At 33.8% G+C, this 19,259-nt stretch overlaps 1 protein-coding gene and 1 long non-coding RNA gene across 2 annotated transcripts in view; both read left to right on the top strand.

The window, feature by feature from the left end:
* Positions 1-19,259, top strand: part of LOC126006058 (uncharacterized) — a 684,655-nt gene that overhangs the window by 76,816 nt on the left and 588,580 nt on the right. The gene's annotated exons all lie outside the window — the stretch shown is intronic.
* MAN1A1 (mannosidase alpha class 1A member 1) overlaps positions 1-19,259 on the top strand; it is a 221,995-nt gene that overhangs the window by 76,347 nt on the left and 126,389 nt on the right.

Below are 19,259 nucleotides of genomic sequence, written 5' to 3'. Positions count from 1 at the left end.
TCTTCCAGCCCTCATCTCTGGGCATTATTACAATAATGTCTTTCATTTTTCTTAAAAATCTATAGATAAGTGAGACTATTCTGACTCTCTCCTGATTTATTTTACTCAGCATAATAGTTTCCATGTCCATCCATGTATAGGAAAATTTCATGACTTCATATCTCCTGATGGATGTATAATATTCCATTGTGTATATGTACCACAGTTTATGTTGAAGGGCATCTGGGGTGTTTCCAAAGTCTGGCTATTATAAATAGTGCTGCGATGAATATAGGTGTGAGGAAGGGATTTTTGTATTTCAGTTTTGTGTTCCTAGGGTATATCCTTAGGAGTGATATAGCTGGATCGTCTGGGAGATTAAGTTCAAGTTTTTTGAGGAATCTCCGTATTGTTTTCCATAAGGACTGGACTAGACTGCATTCCCACCAGCAGTGAATGAGAGTTCCTTTCTCCTCACATCCCCACCAGCACTTATTGTTCTTGATCTTTTTGATGTGTGCCAGTCTCTGTGGAGTGAGATGGTAGCTCATTGTTGTTTTGATTTGCATCTCCCTGATAATTAGTGATGTGGAGCATTTTTTCATGTGCCTTTTGGCCATTTGTATTTCTTCTTTGAGAAATTGTTAATTTCTTCTCCCCATTTTTTGATGGGGTTAGATGTTTTTTTTTCTTGTTAAGTTTCGTTAGTAACTTGTATATCTTAGATATTATCTCCTTGTCTGATGGGTATTGGGTGAATAGTTTCTCCCAATCTGTGGGTGGCTTTTGTATCCTAGGCACTATTTCCTTTGAAGTGCAGAAGCTTTGGAGCTTAATATAGTCTCGTCTGTTTATCTCTGATTCCACTTGTATGGAGAGTGCTTAATAGACATTCTTGAGTAGTTGTTTCATATCCATATTCTGAATTTCATATAACATATACAAATCAAATCAGAATACTAGAACTTTGGCAGAACATGGCAGGAAATGTTAAGCTGTCTTAAAAAAGATGGCTCCATTGTGTTTTGCCTGGTGTGGTTATGCCACAAATATGTTTTTTAGTATGATGAGTGTTGTAGCAGGCTTGTATATATTTGCATGATCTCTTTTTGCTGAAGTATTTAAGTGAGTATAATATTATTTTAGTTAAAATATTTTTAATTAAGTTAACAATAAGCAAGATAGAAAAGTTATGGTTCATAGTAGTCGAGGTGATGAGTGAGATAGATCCCAGCTCTCTAGTGAAGTCTCTAGGCCACTGTCCCTATGTAAAGCACCCTTGGAGCTCTTTCAAGAAAAGGCTTAATAGTTAACTGATGCTAGGATTATTAATTGAACTTTTTTTCTTTTATTAGGAAATTAAGGAAAGATTTTTGTTTCATGCTCCTGAAAAACATAGATGTTATTTTCTTGAAAGGTTTAGACAAGTTTATGTTCACCTAAGTGTCCATTAAGAGTTTTTGGAATGGCCTCCACTTTCTTGTCTATGTAGCTAAAAGCTTGCATAAATTTTAAAGTGTTAAGAATTTCAATTCTTATCAGTCAGAGTTGTTGTTACTTCTGCATTCTGGCTAGGGAAGTATGAATAATACCTAGGTAGTATTTCATGTATTCTGTATTACTTTAAACAAATTTAAACAGTGAAATAAATGTACAATAAGTAAAACAGCTTTACTTTGTTCATATCACTTACATACTATCTTAGTCTTAGCAAAACATTTCATATAAGTACAAAAAATCCTCTCTTTAGATTTTATTTACCAGAGAGCTTTTCAAAGTATACAGATAACTTTGATTTTTCCTATATTGGTACTATTTAAATGTTTCATTCTCTTTTTATGGACTCTCTTACCTGCCTAATCAAAGATTTTCTAGTATATATACCTCTCTTCCCTTTCTCCAGTCCTCAATAATTTTATTTGTCCACTTAGGTCTGGGGTATTATAAGCATATAAGCCAGTGGGTCCATATTGTAAAAACTCATACTTACAATTGACTGGTTTTTGGTTTCAGATTTGGGGAATTAATTTGTTTGGTTTTGGGTCACACCCATAAATGCTCAAGGGTTACTCCTGCCTCTGCACTCAAGAATCACTTTTAGAAAGGGCTGAGAGGACCTATGATATCCCAGGAATCAAAATCAAATGATTCAAATCAACCACTCTCAAGGCAAGCACCCTATCTGCTGTACTATTTCTCCAGTCCTTTACAATCAACATTTTATATTAGTAGTTAAAAATTCCTGCTTGGTCTTTCAGAATCTAATGTCTGGGTAATTTCTTATGTATGCTATGTTGAATTTAAGTTAATCTTGGTTTTAATTTTTTTAAATAATGTATCTGGAAGTGAAACAATTTAAAGGAATTAAGTTTATCCCTCTGTATCTGAGTTAAAAATTTAAGTATACAAAGAGAAACAATGATTGCAAAGAGAAATAAGTGGCATTTATTCTAAATATGTAGCATGTTTATAATATATCTATATATAACAATGTTTTAAGTTAATATACATATGCTTTTATATGAGTATATGCTTATAAATATATATTATATCCACATATAATTTAGTATGACCATAAGAATAAAATTATTTACTTAACAGCATGTAAGAAATTTTTTATTCTATATTATTTAACTTTAGTAAATAAAGCAGTACAAAGAGTCCTTCCACCAAAAAGAATTATATTTTGGTATATTTTCTTTCTTCTTACTCCAATGCAAAACATTGTTTTATCTAAATTTGAATTTTATGATAAATTTTTGTATAGAATACAATTTTCAATTTATACATATATATAAACATACATAGATAATATACATATATGTGTGTATGTGGGTATATATTATTATTTTACAAACAAAAATCCACCACTTGAATATATGCCACAGTTCACTTTGTTTCTTATACACACATACATACACACACTTCCCCTCAGGTAGTCTTAGTTCTGTTGTTAATGCTTACCTATTTTTTTTTTTGCCCATCAATTTTATATACCTATTATTATACCCATGGATGGACTCATCTAGTCCTTTTATTTTTCTTATGATTTATTTTACTTAAAATCCTTTTAAACTCCTCTTATTTTGCTGCTAATAGCAAATTTTATCTCTTTCAATAGCTGAATAATGTGCATTAAATTAATGTACCATATATATTTTTATCCAGTTATCTATATACAGACTCATCAGTTGCTTCCATATTTTTATTATGCATAGTGCTGCAATAAATATTGAAGTGTGTATAATTTTGTGTGTTAATATTTTCATATTCATATAGTCCAACCAGAAATATGATCTATACTGAACATCATAAGGATGATCCATACCATTTTATCAGAATGGCCCCACCCATTTTCATTGCCATAAAATATATGAAAATGTATTCTCATTTGTCATATTTAAATTTCCTCATTTTGATTTTTTTTTCTATATTTGGATCTCAAGTGATGCTTATTTCAATGCAATAGTCCAAGGAAGTGATACTATATCACCTCTGTGAACCTGGCAAGATTTAGGGGGTCATATCGTACCAACTTCAACTTGGCCATATGTGGAGCAAATCTACTGTACTATTTCTCTGGCCCCATTTGTTTTAATTTATTAAGCTTAGTTTTCTGAGCCAAGATTTTGCTTAATTGTTTCATAAATATTTTGACAGTTGGGTTGTTTCAATATCTATATATGAGTAATATAATGATATAGTTACTAGATACAATATGCAGTTTTCAAAATTTATCTTTAGAATTCCTTGGTAACAGAGATAAAAGGTGGTGAACATTAATAGTAATTTGGTTTTGCTCATTTTATGAACACACAAAAAAAAACCTGATCATGTGAAATGATCTAAATTTCCTATAGAGCATAGAACTATCTGACATAACCAACAAAAACTCAAAAATAAAGTTGCTGGAGAGGGAAATAAATGCAGTTGCTCCTACTACCAATAATTGATTAATACTCCCTCCCTCAATTTTGTTTAATTTACAGAACTTGATATCAGATTAAGCCTTCTCTCTCAATCTGTTGGAGGTAGTTCAATTATAGTCTCAAACTTGATTTGCTCTCGAAAGCAAAGATATCAATAGAGGTCATCATTAAAAAGCACATGATCCTAATTCCTCAAGATAAAACAAAAACATGTTAAGATATACTGTGAAGATATAACAGAATTGAGTAATTTAGTTAATAAAGAAGCTTAAATAATGGCACAATGAAATATAAAGAGGTATATTAACAAATATTAGTATATGCTACAGTGAGTATATTTAGTAAAATATGCATACTACTTATCTCAGTCTATTCATCTTACAAAGGGGACTCAAGGACTTCCTTTCCATCATTCTCTGCATGTACTCTGACACTTCTTTGTTTATGGGTCTGTGAATCATCCTACCTCCTTGCTGCTTCTCCCAGTAAAAGCTGTACAATTTAACATGAAAGCTCAGTTTCCACTATTACATATTTGTTGACTAAGACTTTATTAGATTTTTGTGAGCTTTATTTTATTCAAAAACTCAACAGAAAATTCATCCATTAATTTTAAAGTAATATCTGTATATTGATAATATAAATAAATAACTGACATTAAAAGTGCTGAAGTATAGCATAGGTACGCAGAGAAAGTAATAAGATAATTGAAAATATGCATGATCCCTAATTCATGTAGAAACTGCTAATAGTGCATCCTGATCCCTATGTCAAGAACTGTTGCTTACCCAACAGAGCATCTCTCTTTAATTTGCTCTTTACATGCCAATTTTGGGGAGAGTTTTAAAAACCCGTGAGACAGTCTATATCTAAATTTAAATCGTTACTACATATGGTAGGTCATTTATTTTAAAACTCCAATAGAATTGGCATTAGCTAGAACATGATATGAAATTTTAAACTAAATAAGAGATTTAAAAAAGTAAACATGAAAGGATTTTGAGATGTAGATTTTAAAAAGCTATTCATTATAAACCTCAAGTTATTTTTGACACACTTATATTAATTTTGTGGGAAATAACAGTTTTAATCATTTATTAAATGGTATTGATTATTTCCTGATGCTATTTCTACAATACTTTCTTAGAGACTTAGGATAATCTTTATGTAGATTTAAATAATGACCTACTATTTGACCTTTATTATTGATATTTATATATAAAAAGGAATATGATACAAAATAGCTAAAGAATAAGATATTTTCATTTTAAAAGCTTTAAATAGAAAAAAAAGAAATTAGGTAATAGCAATTTTTCTTGTGTTCATTATTAATATCCCATAATTAGTGATTTGCAACTGTCACTTCAAATGACTCATTGTAATTGGAAGGTTTTTACTATTTTTTAAAAAAGTTAAAGGATTTAATGAATTCTCAAATAATAACCTTTTTAGTGAAATGCAATTACTACCTTCTACCTTTTTTAATCCAAGAGTGAATTACATAAATCATCCTACTACTCTTTAGCTCTATATTTTGTGTTTCTTTTTTTTTTTTTTTTTTTTTTTTGGTTTTTGGGCCACACCCTGTGATGCTCAGGGGTTACTCCTGGCTATGCGCTCAGAAGTTACTCCTGGCTTCTTGGGGGACCATATGGGACGCCGGGGGATCGAACCGTGGTCCGTCCTAGGCTAGCGCAGGCACCTTACCTCCAGCGCCACCGCCCGGCCCCTATTTTGTGTTTCTTGCAAAAACTTCTAATATATTTATAATTGTTTTTGAAAGCAAGAAACTTTAATCAGCCGTAACTGTAATCTCTGCAACTCAGAGAGGAATTCTACAGCTTACTTACAATTCTAGCCTAAAATGTATTCATTCTGATATGTGACTTGCAAAAGTTGATCTTTTTTTTTTTTTTATCTGAATTGGACGAGAAATTTTATCTCCCATGTGATTTTGATGGGAGACCAAACAAGACACTTTTACTCCTAAAGAAAAGGGGAAAGTAAGAAAATTGACTTGTTTCTTAATAAAATATTTTTTCTTTTGGCTTAGCATTATACCTCTGTTTAAAGAAGTAGATTTCCATCAGTGTGAATAGAATTATGTTTTGAAGCAGTAGCAACCTTAAATCCCCAGTTTAAGACAGTATGCTCTTTGAACTGGGTTCTAGCCCCTGTATCTTTTACTCATGATTCTCCTTTGTGGCATTGATCCCTCTAGAGCTTAGACTACAGCATCTGCTGTATAGATTATTTTTAATTGCCAAGAGAGAATTTGGCACGTTTATGTTGCCCAAAAAATCCCTGAAAATATAGATTGACTTAACTATTCTTGAAAGATACATGTTATATCACCATCATACTCTAGAAAAAAATTAGTAAACACTGTTAATGACTGTCATGATGGCCATTGTCTTGGATTAAAAATTGCTTCATACAGTTGGGAATAAATTAGCAGGAAAAAATTTAATGAAAAGTGTAGAATTTTTTCCCAAGCCCCCAAATTGGCCTCCTGTAACAGTAGTAAAGCCTTCCATCTGGTGTCACCAAGGATGTAAGTAAGTGTTATGCAAATAAAAAGCTACTACTTTTCTACCACTCATTTATAAAATTCTGCTTCTTTGAGAAATTTTATCTTCTCTAGGCATCTAGCCAATCCTCCCAATCTCAAACAGCAAAGTTAACAGGCATTAGCCTATAAAAAAGGAAAGTCTATCATCACTGCTACAAGTTTTTTGTGTTGAGGCTAGTAATTACTCTACCAGGGGTCTCAAACTCAATTTACCTGCGGACCGCAGGAGGCAAAGTCGGGGTGATCCTTGCGTGCAAAGTCAGTAGTAAGCCTTGAACATTGGGGTGTGTGACCCAAACAACTAAAACAAAACAAAACATAAAAAGATTCCTCTAGGGCAGGGCCACAAAATGTTGTACGGAGGGCCGCAAGTTTGAAATGTATAAAACTCACTAGTGTGTGTACAGATAACTGAACACCAGAGCTTTTCCATCAGCCACTTAGTCTTTGATTTTAGTGTTCTTTCCAGTCAATGGTTTTTATTTCTCAAATGCCTAATCAGTTATATTTAGCTTTATGTTTAATAATTTCATAATTTACATGATCTTTTTAATTAATATTTCAAATAATTATTATTGCCTTAACAGTACTAGGCATTTCTGATAGTAGAGTATCTGTGAGTGTCTTTTAAATAGAAGTTTTATTTTTCAGGGCTATTCCTTCCACTCTCTTCTTTGAATGCATGGTGTCCTTTGAAAGATGTCACAATGTAGCTACAGTAGAGATTTTTTCATTTAATAGGCTAATAGAAAATTCTTTCAAATTGTGATAATTTACCATCTGGTAACTTAGTGATTCAGCAGATGCTTATTGAATACCTGCTTTAAGGCACTGCACTTAATATTGCAGAAACAGCAAACAAGAAAAACAGTCCTCAGTGACAAATGTTAGTTAATTCACTTAGATTTTACAATGCCCTATAATGTTGAAATAATTGTTTTTATTTCTCATTTTATGGAGGGGAGAAATAATAGAACAGAAAGAAAATGTAACATAATCAAAGTTATGTAGTATACAAAAGCTTTTAAAGGTTAGCTTTAAACTTGGGACAATCTGGCTCTGAGGTATTTAGTAGCAGCTGGATATTAAAATCTCACACACAAGAAATAGATTTGGATTATAGACTTGAACTCACAAGTGATCACCAGAAAATTGAGAATTGAAGGGACACAGAAGAATGGGTTATCCCAGTATGTAAATAGCTTTAGATATGGGAGCATTAACTGAAATAATGGTGACAAGATAGAGCAAGAAAGGGAGACTCTTTATAAGGGTGCTCCCATATGCAGTAAAAAGAGAAAAACAGTAGAATGCTATTATTGCAGAATTACACAATACAAGTGAAAACAGTTTTTTGAAAAACAAAAAAGTATTCAGTTGTTTCAAATACAGTTGCTAGGACAAGTTGTGTAAGAAAACAAATAGCTTTACATGACTGTAACCCAACTACAATTAAATTTGTAATCAAAGTGTTTAAATAAAGATATTATTTTAAACAAAAAGAAAATAGTAGGGCCGGAGTGATAGCACAGTAGTAGGGCATTTGCCTGGCATGTGGCCAATTCAGATGGACCCAGGTTCAACTCCAGCATCCCATATGGTCCCCGAGCCTGCCAGGGGCGATGTCTGAGCACAGTGCCAGGAGTAACCTCTTAGTATTGATAGGTGTGGCTCAAAACCAAACAAACAAAAAAGGAAAGAAATAGCTCTTCAGAACATAGCAATCTGAAGGTCCTGGTTGATTTTACTGAGAATTCTTTCTGATACAAGAGAACAGAAGAGATTGGCACATATTTCAGTAAATTGGTAGATTTTTGTGGTGAAAATATGATAAATTAAGTAGTTAGTGGTTCTTGTTAACCAGATAAGAAATAGAAGGTGAGCAGAGCATCTATTGAGATTGTGAAGAGGGAAGAACAGACATATAAATAATTTAATATTACAGAAGTATAATAACAAAATTCTGAAGACTGTTGAGTAGAAAAATATGCTCTAATTTTTGAACAATACCTAACTAGATGATAGTTAATTCACTGAGACATTAATCTTCCAAGCCTCTGCTATTTCTTTCCCCAAATGATGTCCAATGCTTCAAATACAAGAATTGCAAAGGTAGAAAGTTGGTCTTAGTTTGTTTTTTCCTAATAAGATGTGACAGACAGGCATGCATTTTTAAGATTTGCAAAATTTTGATTGAATTATATATAATCCATGAAGTCCAAGATGAATGCAAAACAGTAAAATAAAAAGCAAACCAAGGGTATTATAGAGAAAAAATAGATGAGTAAATTGCCTGAAATTTAGCTGGAGTAGAATAAGAGTAATAGTAGTAATTTAGTAGTTGACTGGAAGCTTTGTATGTTAAGACTCTATAATGGAACATACAAATAAGAGATTTAAAAAATGGGTCAGTTTTCAGTAATTTCATTATCTAGTATAAAACTACAAGACTGTGCATTTAAATAGTGACTTTTCTAGAATTTTTCTCTTTATGGCTAACTGTGCAACACATTTTTATTTTTTAATGCAATATTAATTTTAGTCTCATAAAAATAACTAAGACATCAATGAACCTATTTTTAAATTTGCTAAGATATGATCATTTTTATATAATGTTCATAAATCTACATAAAATATTTACTGAATAAAATTACTTAAACAAAAAATATTTTTGTAGTATATTTAAATTTAAGATTGTTGAACAAATACTCATGACTCTAGAGCTTCAAGAAGTCAATACAGATGATTCTGGTGTGCAGCAGATATATGAAAACAAATTTTAAAAAGCTTATTAGTTAATTCATTATATTTAATGCAACTATATACTTATGCAGAGCTATTTCTTTCCCTTGTTCTTTTTTTTTTTTTTTTTTTTGCTACATCCAGTGGTGCTAATGAATGAATTCAGGATTAGTTTTCAGTTGCAAGTTTACCCAGGATGCCATGTGAGCCAGTTATCTAATCAGAATCATCTGCACACAAGTCAAGGGCCTTAAGCCCTTTTGAACCAATACTATTTAAACTATAGCTAGATTACAATTTTATTTATAGTGAGCATAATTAATTTAATTTTGGTAGTATGAATTTCTTTTGGATTTACTTAAAAATTAAATTCCATCTAGTATATGAAATTTGGAAATTTTTTTTTTAGTTTTCTTGTTTTTGTTTTGTGGTCTACACCCACACCTATGAGATGCTGGGGATTGAATATGGATGAGACTGTACACAAGGCACATGTCCTAGCCGCTGTGCACATAAGTGGCTCCTGACTTCTGTTAAAATTTTTATAGTTTGATGATTAGGTACTATCATTCAAGCTATGATGATAATACTTCAGAGTAATAAATTGATTAGTAGTAGGGCCAGAGCGATATAGTACAGTGTAGGGCATTTGCCATACATGTGGCTGACCTGGGACAGACCCAGTTTCAATCCTCAGCATCCCATAAGGTCCCCCGAGCATACCAGGAGTGATTTCTGAGCTTAGAGCCAGGAGTAAAACCTGGGAGTCACTGGGAATGGCCCCAAAACCAGGAAAAAAAAAAAGAAAAAAGAAAAATTTACAAACAATAAACATTCACATCTTAAAATTTAGGAGGCCATTAATACCAAGGTCAAGACATCAGAAAATTCACTGTCTGGTGAGAACCCAGTTCCTGGTTCATTAAACAGCTGTGTTCTTAAAGCATCGTCCCCAAACAAAAGGAATCACTGTTGGATGATATCTCTTAGAAGGGCACTAACCTCCATCCTTAGGACCTAATTAACTCTCAGTACTCTACATATAAATAACATTACAGGGAGTTATTATAAATGTAGGGAGGGGAAGAGAGGCATAAATATTTAATATATAGCAGGTAGTTTCTAAATTAATTACTCTAAGGGTATCTCTTTTTTTGGGGGGGGGTCATACCCAGCAGTGCTCAGGGGTCACTCCTGGCTCTACACTCAGAAATTTCTCCTGGCAGGCTTGGGGACCATATGGGATGCCGGGATTTAAACCACAGTCCTTCTGCATGCAAGGCAAATGCCTTACCTCCATGCTATTCTCAGGTCCCAGGGTATCTCTTTTTTTTCTAATTCTATTTTAGGCATCATAATTTACAATCTTGTTAATGAAAGGATTAATGAATAAAACATTTCAGCACCATGTCCTCCACTAGAGTGTCCATTTCCCATATACTATTGTCCCAGTATCATCCTACTAAGGTCATTTTCTGCTGATTTGGCACATTATTTATTTCCTTACTATGTTTTTAATATTCCACTTATGAGAGAAATCATTCTGATGCATCCCTCTTCTAACTAACTTCACTTAGTATGATGCTCTCCACATCCATCCACAGGACAGAATCTTTAAATATATCTTTTACAAAACTCTCATGTGTTATCATAGTATAATATGGATTTAAATATTATATAATTAGAGCTTTTTAAAAGTATTCAAAGTGATATAAACTTAGTCTTGAGTAATATTTGCTTTTAATTTAACTATTTGTTTATTGAAAATATCATTTTATATATAAAATCTTTATTTACTCACCATGATTACAAGCATGTTTATAGTTGGGTTTCAGTTATGAACAGAGCACCCTCCCCCTTTACCAGTGCAACATTCCCATTACCGATGTCCCCTCCCCCTTCCCAAACTCTGCCTGTTTTTGAGACAGGCCTTCTATTTCTCTCACTCATTAAGATTGTCATGATAGCTCGTAGTGTAGTTATTTCCCTAACTGCACTCACCACTCTTGTGCTGAGCTTCATATTGTGAGCCATTCCTTCTGACCCTTGTCTCTATTGTCTCTGGGCATTATTACAATAATGTCCTTAATTTTTCTTAAAGCCCATAGATGAGTAAGACTATTCTTGTTTCTATCTCTCCCTCTGACTTATTTCACTCAGCATAAAAGATTCCATGTACATCATGTATAGGAAAATTTCATGACTTCATCTCTCCTGACATTGAATATTCCATTTTCTATGTACCATAGTTTTTTTAGCCATTCATTTGTTGACGTGTATCTTGATTGTTTCCAGGGTCTGGCTATTGTAAATAGTGCTGCAATGAATATAGGTGTGAGGAAGGGAATATCATTTCTTGAAGGAGTACAAATACTATTTAGTTTTAGAGTCCTGCAAAATAGAAATTTCAAAAGCTTTAATTATATAGGAATAAAATATAATTCACCATTATTTATTCAAGATATGTTTTTGTTTTAATATTCTTGCTGTTAGTTAGAAGATTTGACTTAGAACAGATATGCAGAAGTTGTCCCCATTTGAGGAGAGCATGCTTAAATAGGTTTAAAATAATAGGCCACACATGTTGGCCAGGGCTGAATAAAGCTGATATCTTCTGAACCCTGACTGCCTGTGAGTTTTCCACCTGCCTCTATTCTGAAAGCTGTTGACCCGCAGCTGGAGAGGCTTGGAGACATTTGGTCCTGGGCTGTAGGAGAAAGGCCTCATCTCACCATACATAACCATCCCAGCCCATCCAAAGGGCTTTATGCAACACCCATTGACCTATGAGCCTATTTAACTCATGTATTTACTTGTTTAATTTTATTCTAATGAATCTTATGAAATTCTTTTCATAAAAATAGTTAATGTTACATAATTATTAATTTTGACTACTCAGTCTTTTTAATTTTTCTTAAGTATATAGTATGCTTATTATCAAATTAGTTCTAACTACTAATTTGAATAGAAATAGCATTTATGGTGTTTTTTAAATCTTATTTTAAACTATACAGTGTTGTTTTCTATTTTATAACTAATCACATATAGAGCTTAATTGTGAAGCATTGTTTATAGGAGACTTTAAAGTTTTGTTCCCTTTATCTGTTATTAGCTCATTTTTCATTCCATTATATAGCAAAGATGTGCTGTTGTGATTATTGGGAGCTTCTATTATGTGTCAAGCTGTGTTGTCTCTGAAGAATTTAACAGTGTACACATTAGGAAAAAATTCTGCTCTCATGAAATTTATGTGTTTTTGAGGTACAGCATTTATTAAGTTCACAGGATAATTTCAGAGAGTGAAAATGCTGTGAAGAAAATAGAATACAATCATGTACTAAAGGTGATGATGAGAAGGTTTCCTACAGATTGAATTTGAACCAGGATCTGAAGGACAATAATGCAGATATGGAAAACAGAATATTTTAAGTGAAGAAAATAGTTCTAAGCTTATATTAAATTTCTTTTTCTTTCTTCTTCTTTTATTTTTTTTTTTGAGGAGGTGCTAACCAGTGGTGGTAATGATGACAATGGTAGTGGTCAGAAATGTTTTGAGAGTTTATTATATACCTTGCATACAGTATTACTTACCTTGGAAATTACTTAATCTCCATGTGTCAATACATTGAAGTTCTATCAGGGCTGACATTTTAGTAGGAAGTGTCTCAAGGGGATTAGACCCTATTCTTCATGATTCATTACCTTGCTCACATTCTTTCTTGCTTGCTTATCAGTTCAGCATCTAAACCTTTTTTATGAACTAGTAACAATTTTCTATAAGCCATGAAGTCTTCTACTTCTTTCACATGAAAAATAATGCATGAAATTTAAATATATATTCATATTACTTGATTTTTACTCAGACTACATACCGAATTTTTACTCAAACTACATACAAAATTATCTATTCATTGCATTGTCTTTGTTTCAAAATCTTACTCAGGAATTTTTTTCAATTGTGCAACTATTTCCGAGGAGTTGCAAGGATTCTAATCTACAAATTTTTAAGTTTTTGTTTTGTTTTGTTTTGTTTTTGCCACTCCTGGCTGTGCTTAGATTTTACTCCTCACTCCTATGCTCAGGTTTCACTGTTGGCAGGTTTGGGGGACCATATGGAGCACTGAAGATTGGGTCTATATCAGTTATATGCAAGGCACTTTCTTTTTTTTTTTTGAAAGTTGGGCCACACCCGTTTGATGCTCAGGGGTTACTCCTGGCTAAGTGCTCAGAAATTGCCCCTGGCTTGGGGGGACCATATGGGATGCCAGGGGATCAAACCATGGTCCTTCCTTGGCTAGTGCTTGCAAGGCAGACACCTTACCTCTAGTGCCACCTCACCCGCCCTGCAAGGCACTCTCTTTACCTGCTGTACTATCTCCCCAGCAAATCTTACTTTTTTTGAAACAAAATTTGATTAAGGTACTGTGACTTAAAAGTTTTTCGCAATTGAGTTTCAGGTATAATGTATTACAGCACCAATCCTATCACCATTGTTATCTTAATTCCACCACTGTCTCTTGTTCTCTCCCACCTCACAGGTTCCCACTGACTTACTGTATTTTTATCTCTCATCCATTCATCCTTTTCATTAGTAGAAGTTAATGCTTCTCATTGTTTAGTAAGATTAGATAGACAAATCCTTACAATATATATAAAATACATACACAATTTTCTCATTCATTTTTTAATTCTGAATTATTTTAGGGCATTATTCAAGATGTGGATAAAATTTTTATTGACACTCATGTAAGACTAATGTTTAAGATACCCAATCAGACTGCTTTAAATGCTAGGCATATTAACAGTGGTAGCAATTGAGAACACTGAATTATGTGGAAGTGCACAATTTTTTTTAAAATAGTGTTTTCAATTTCTAAATCATATTTTCTGATAAAGAAATATGAAGGGAAAATGTAATGTTTTTCATTTCAAATGAAATAATGTCTTGGCTCTATTAACAGACATAAATTTCAAAGATTTACCAATACAATTGGAATGCTTTTATGTAATTGGCGAATTCAAAAAAGGGTTTACAAATAGCTAATAAATCTACTATCTGTCGACAAAACCTTAATAAATTTCTCATGGCTGAAAATAATTTGGAATCCAGTTGCCTGTTTACTTTTTGCAGTTATTCACTCAGACAAAGATAAAATGAAAAACTGAGATTTGTTGTCATGTGTCATATAAGTAACCATAAAAATGAGTACGATATCTGCTTATTATAGACATTAAAGACATTAAATAATTGGTCTGAGCTAATAATTACATTGAATAATTGAGCTAATATTTTATAGTCAGTTTCCTTAATAATGTAAATTATTATTAAAAGGTGAAACTTAGAACTATGACCTTTGAAGAAACTAGCAGGCAGGTAGTAAAGCAGAGAAGTCCTCTTTCTTTGTGACTTAGAAGTGCAGTTTTTTGCACACAGGTGAGCTCTCTGAGAAGAGTGCAACGCTCCATTTAACTCTGCAGCCAGGCATGTCTTCTCATCAGTCAGCCACACTACAGCACACTACAAGTACTGCCAGACTGCAAAAGTCACAATGGAAAAGTAACACAAAACCCTAACATACTTGGTGAGTGAAGATGGTATCTCTGAAGACCTAACCTATATCACCCAGCCATATATTCTTCCTGATAGGAGTTTAGAGAGGAAATGTTGAGTATGTTCAAGAAACTCAAAGAAGCTATGGAACAGTAGGAAGAGTATATGAGAGCAGAAATGAGAAAATTTCATATAGAAATAACAGAACTGAATAACTTGGTAGGCAAAACGAAAAACTCACTCATCAGAATAACAGATGCTGAGAACAGAATCATTGAGCTTGAAGACGAGCTGCAAAGCACTTCCTAATAACAGAATAAGACTGAAAAGAATCTGAAAATAAATGAACATGGGCCAGAGAGATAGCACAGTAGTAGGGTATTTGCCTTGTATATGGCCAACCCCAGATGGACTCCAATTCAAATCTCAGCATCTCATATAGTCCCCCACACCTTCCAGGAGCATCTTCTGAGCAGAGAGCCAGGAGTAACCCCTGAGCACCACAGAGTGTGACCCGCTAAACAAACAAAACAAAACAAAACAAAAAACCACAAAAAGAGATAAATGAACAGCTGACAGAACTTAGGAGTGAATTCCTTTGGAACAATGTGAGCATCATCGGTTTTTGAGAGGGCCAGGAGGACAACTCCTAATTGAAGAAGAAACAGTCAAACATATCTTTGCTAAGAAATTCCCAGAATTGGAAATCAACATCCTGGACACCCAATGAGTACCACTGAAAAGATATCCAAATAAAAATACTCTAAGAATGATGAGAAACATAGATAGAGGCGGAATACTAAAAGAAGCATAATCAAAGAAGGAAATAGCATACAAAGGAGCATCCTTAAGATTTACAACAGATTTACCAAAGGGAACAACACAGTAGGCCAGAAGGCAATGGTGGAATATAGTGAAAAAACTCAATGAAATGAAAGTATCATCAAGAATACTTTACCCACCAAAAATCTCATTCAGATTTAAAGTTACAATATGTAACTTCACAGATAAGCATCACAGCTCAGGAATCTCATAGACTCAAAACTAACTTTAAAAGAACTGAAGTAAAAAGTTTAAGACAAGACAAACCCCATAAATACACCAAAATTCTACAAAAATATGGCACAAAATTCTATGATAATAATCATCCTCAATGTCAGTGGACTAAATGCCCAGTTAAAAGATACAATGGCAAATGGGTTTAAAAATCATGTCAACATTCTTCTACCTGCAAGAAACATTTGAATATTTACAGAGTCAAAGTCAAAATTAGAAAATAATCTTTCACTTTAGAAGATTATCATTGGTCAATAAAATTAAAACTCACAGGAAGGCCTAACTATTTAGGCCTAACTACTAATTATTATAGATAATCCTTTATGTAAAAAAATTGAACTCAGACCTCTTTTTTTATTGTAAGAATTTATTCAAGAGACAAAATTGATTAACATATTGAGGTAAACTGACATAACCTAATATAGTAACATAACAACATAACATAACATATAATTAATATAATATAATAATACATGTAAGTCAAAGAGCATTTCTAAATAAAACAGACTTTTTATCATAATGACTTACATATCTTTCACATTAGTATTTTAGGTACATATTAACATTGAATCAGGGGAATATCCATCACCCCCAGTGTTGTCCTCCCTTCATCCTGTTCCCAAGTATATATCCCTTTCTCCCTCCTTTATCCCCCAGAATGCTAGTGTAACTAAAAGCATATATGTTAACACTAATGTAAACCTTTTTTTTTTGCAGTTCCAGATATTTTACTAGTGGTTTCTTAAAGGTTTAGAGTCAAAGGAGCACTGTATAAACAATGTTAGAGTGGCAATTATCGTTTGCATGGGCCCACCAAAGTATGGGGGTCATGGAAAGGAAAAACTTTTGGCCTAAGTACAAGGAGACCTTACCCCTGAAGTTTCCTGACATAAGACCATTTCTAGGCTCCAGGCAAACTAGTTTGTTCAATCCTGGTCATTGTCTGTAGTGCCCATACAGTTATATTTTTCACAGTCTCTGTTGTTGGTATCCTGTTTCTGTATTGAAGGTCCTGGAATCTGTATATCCTACATTGAAGTCAGGATGGTGCGGAGCAGCGTCTAATTTCAACTCAGAATTAAAGGGCAATGCAGAAAGCCCTGTCCAGTACGCAGTTGGTTGTTGTCGTTTAAATCTTCTCAGTGTTAAGGGAAGACTCTTTTGAGTAAATCGATGTCAGAGCAGCAGTAGGGCCTTCCCTGGTAGAGAATTGCTTCCAGGTGATGTCATAGACAACTTTGGATGTTTGTAGATGGCTTCTCTGGTTCAGGGGTAACTGGAAAATGCCCAAACCTCTGAGGCCTGTGCCAGGTCATCATGTCAATGTTCAGGGTTTAAGGTTCCATTGCACCACTAGATTTGTGTGTTCCTATCTCTTTAGATAAGAACTTATTTGTATGTATAGTATTTTCCATTTTAATGTGCCCAGGCAAACAAGGAATAATGCCACCTGGTGTTATTAGTGCATAAGGGGGCCACAGGAACAAGCCCAACAATCCCCGTGACCTGGTTCAAACAAAAGCATTAAACTGAGGGACTTCTTTCACCAACATTCCTTATTGAACAGTTCACAAAGAGAAAAAAAGATAAAAAGTGGGGAAAATAAACAATCTAACTTAAGACAGTGGACACAATTGTCACTGTTTAAGAATATTTGTGTGTTCCCATCTCTATAAGAACGTGTTTGTATATTATTTCCAATTTTAATCTGCCTATGCAAAGGAAGAACAGTATCACATGGCAAGATTGGTACCTATGGGGATGCTAGAACAAGTCCAGCAAGCCAATTGACTTGGTTCTTATATAAACATTAAATGGAGGGACACTTCTACAAACTTCCTTATTTAACAAATAACAAAGGGAGGGAAAGGTGGAGAGGGACTCTTTCACCAAAATACCTTATTGAACAGTTCACAAAGAAGAGAAAAGATAAAAAGTGGAAAAAATAAACAATCTAGCTTAAGACAGTCGACTCAATTGTCACAGTTTATAGGAACTAATCAGAAACCTAGTATGGTAGCAACCACAGTTACACAATAAAAGAAGGAAGAGGCCAAAAGGTCACTGAGAGTAAACAAGTAGGTAAAGAATACTGGCCTCTTCCCAGCCTCAGACCTCTTTTCAATGCCAAGAACAAAAGTCAAATCAAAATGGATTAAATACCTTGATATCAGACCTGAAGCCATAATGTACATAGAATAAAACATTGGTAGAACCCTACATGACATTGAAGCTGAAAATATCTTCAAGGATAAAACACCACTACCAAGCTTTGAAGTAAAGATAAACAATTAGGACTAAGTTAAACTAAGGAGGTTTTGCACCTCAGAGGAAATGGTGACCAGAATACAAAGACTACCCAGTGATTGGAAAGAATTAATCACTCAATACCAATCTGATAAAGGTTCTATCAAGATAAATATGGCACTGGTAGAACTTAACATGAAAAACACATTTAGGGGGGCCAGAGCGGTGGCGCAAGCAATAGGGCATTGACCTTCCATGCACTAACCTTGAACAGACCATGGTTCCATCCCCCGGTGTCCCATATGGTCCCCCAAGCCAGAAGTGATTTCTGAATACATAGCCAGGAGTAACTCCTGAGCGTCACCGGGTCTGGCTGAAAAACAAAATAAAACAAAATTCCACATTTTGGGGCCGGAGCGATAGCACAGTTGTGGGCGTTTGCCTTGTACATGGCTGACCAGAACAAACCTGGTTCAATCCCTAGTGTCCCGTATGTTCCCCCAAGCCAGTAGAAATTTCCGAGCACACAGCCAGGAGTAACCCCTAAGCATTTCCGGGTGTGGCCCCAAGACCCCCAAAAACCAGAAACAAAAATAAAAAATACATCTAACTCCATCAAACATGGGGAAAAGAAATAAAAAGAAACTGTCTCAAAGAAGAAAGTCAGATGATCAAAATTCATATTATAAAATGCTCCAAACCATTAATTTATCAAGGAGATGAAGATGACATTGTTCAGTGATAATTAAATTTCCCAATAAATCAATTTATAGATTTTCATTTTGGATTATTATTTACAACAATTAGATGTTAATAGTATTTTTGGGGGGTTTTTTGTGTCACACCCAGCAGTGCTCAGGGGTTATTCCTGGCTCCAGGCTCAGAAATTGCTCCTGGCTGGCACAGGGGACCATATGGGGTGCCGGGATTCAAACCGATGACCTCCTGCATGAAAGGCAAACGCTTTACCTCCATGCTATCTCTCTGGCCCCTTGTCTTTGTATTTTTAAAAATAGTTTAAGAAGATCAAGATCAATTATAGATATGTGCTTTGATTATACTCAGCAAATGTGCAAATATAAATCATGCTAAAATGTGACACAAGTATAACATGGAGAATTGCATATTCTTTTAAAATGTGTATTGAAAATGTCTGTAATTTTAGACATTAACCCTTTGAATT

The sequence above is a fragment of the Suncus etruscus genome, chromosome 4 (assembly GCF_024139225.1).
Source record: "Suncus etruscus isolate mSunEtr1 chromosome 4, mSunEtr1.pri.cur, whole genome shotgun sequence".
NCBI classification, from domain to species: domain Eukaryota; kingdom Metazoa; phylum Chordata; class Mammalia; order Eulipotyphla; family Soricidae; genus Suncus; species Suncus etruscus.
The sequence above is the reverse complement of the archived record's forward strand: the minus strand, read 5'-3'. Positions and strand labels throughout refer to the sequence as shown.